Raw genomic sequence first — 2172 nt, forward strand, 5'->3', positions numbered from 1 at the left:
TACCGTGCTCGCCAACGCTAGCGTTGAAAGGCAGAACCTGGAGCCGCTTCCCAGAGAGCCGGTGTACTACTTCAACATCAAGCTGGCTCATGATGTCGGCGTCCCTGAAATCTCCATCCAGGACTGCGGCATCCAGCACCTGATCCGCTTCCAGGGCCGGGCGGGGAGCTACAAGCCTGAATTCTACTACGACTGGACGGAAATGCTCGGGGTCCTCTGCGTCGACGACAGCGGCTCTGTCATCTTCAGGCCGTCGCCGCAGTAGCACAGAAGGAACCCAGCATCTCATATCGTCGTATATGTGTCTGTTTTCCTCAGAGAAGCTGTGTATATAGGATGTTGTACAATTTCTACTGCAACGCCTAGAATTAGACAAAGCTGTCGTGTGTCCTACGGATGCCCAATTGATTGATTGAATGCTGTCTGAGGCTGGGCCGGAGGGGACTGGGGACCTGGGACCGTCGTGGCAGTCGGGAGGGCTGTGGTGATTGTGGGACCAGGACCAGATTGTGCTGACGGAAATGTGCTGACCAATGACAAAAAATAAAAACAATGTTCTACAAGAATCATCAGAGTATGCATTTCTTATTTTATTCTTCACAACATTTCACAGGTTATGACAGAGAAGCTTTAGACCAGGTTGTACATGAACAACCTTCGTCTAGTTCTAGGTTCCTCTAGTTCCGATAGAACTGCCGGCGACTGCGTAGATGTGCTGTGGTGTAGCGAGGCGCGGCGTACCATGTCGGACTGAATGATAAGAGTATGCATTTTTATTTTATTCTACATTTCACAGGTTATGACAGAGAAGCTTTAGACCAAGAGGCATTGTGCGGGAGGAGAGTGTTCTGTCAGAGGGCTACCGATTCGTCGGGGGGAAAGGATTCTGCCAGAGGACGTCTGTCAGAGGGCTTCTGCTTCGTCGGGGGAGAGGATTCTGTCAGAGGACGTTTCTGTGAGAGAAGGTGTTCTTTGTAACTGGAGGATGGACCTCCTGTCCAGGGGCGTATATATGGGTGTAACTCGAAGCAGAGAAGCAGAGAGAGAACTCTCCAGAGAGCTCCAGTATAGGATGCCGACATACAAGCCGAACAGCAGACTTAAGAGTCAGGTTTCTATTCCGCCTAGGCAGCCACAGCAGTTTGACCAGAGGTGTGGAGACTCGCCACACTCGTCTTCGGGCTCTTACGGGCTGGAGGGACGTAATCTGAACGATCGCCTGTGGCACGCACCTCACAGGCGGCCTAGAGACGGGATGCCTGGATGGGATAAAGCCAGGCCATTGATGGGGGGCAAACGGCACAGCTCGGAGGACAGAGCTCCAGCACCCTATAAACTCAGCAGGTCATCGGAGGGTAGGGAGAGCAGACCGCCTGGAAGGGGCAGCATGTCACCGCTGACAGACGGAAGAGGCAGCCACCGCTACGTGGACCCCAGCACGATTTTCGACTTTAACAGCAAGAGGAGTTCGAAGCAGAGCGAACCTGGGGGGAGCCAGAGAGAGAGATATGCCTGGAGCTCCGCGAACTCGTGCGAATCCGCACAAAGACAGCCAGCTTCGAATGGCTTTGGAGGCCAACGTGAGCACTTCCTGGAGGTCGACCATGGTCTACTCTCTGAGGAAGAGACATCCTGCACGGCCTTAGAGAAAGCTGTTGCCTCTATCACCCCGGCTGGCACAGACGTGGTGACTCTGGACACGCAACAGATTGAGACTGAAGAGATGGAGGAGGAATCGGAGCACGAGCAGCCCCAGCATGGAAAGGTAAGGAGTTTGGCAGTCTATCAGCAAACAGTGCTATAATGACAATGTTTGGCCTTGGCGTGACAGAATGTATAATCCTAGCACATTTGTGTCTGTTTCTCAGGAGTCTGCTGCTGCACGCAACCTAAGGAACAGAAAACCTTGGACCGAGAACAACAGCGAACAAGACAGCGACGACACCAGCAGCAGCAGCAGCAGCAGCAGCAGCAGCAGCAGCAGCAGCAGCAGCAGCAGCAGCAGCAGGGGAAGCAGCAGCGACGACGGCGACGACGGCGACGACGGCGACGACGGCGACGACGGCGGCGATGGTGATGGCTCGGCGCCAATGCCTGTCGACGACAGGGGAAGCAGCAGCGACGATGATGGCGGCGACGGCTGCGATGGCGGCGATGGTGACGGCTCGCCGC

Source organism: Poromitra crassiceps (assembly GCF_964638095.1).
Source record: "Poromitra crassiceps genome assembly, contig: HAP1_SCAFFOLD_421, whole genome shotgun sequence".
Lineage (NCBI taxonomy): Eukaryota > Metazoa > Chordata > Actinopteri > Beryciformes > Melamphaidae > Poromitra > Poromitra crassiceps.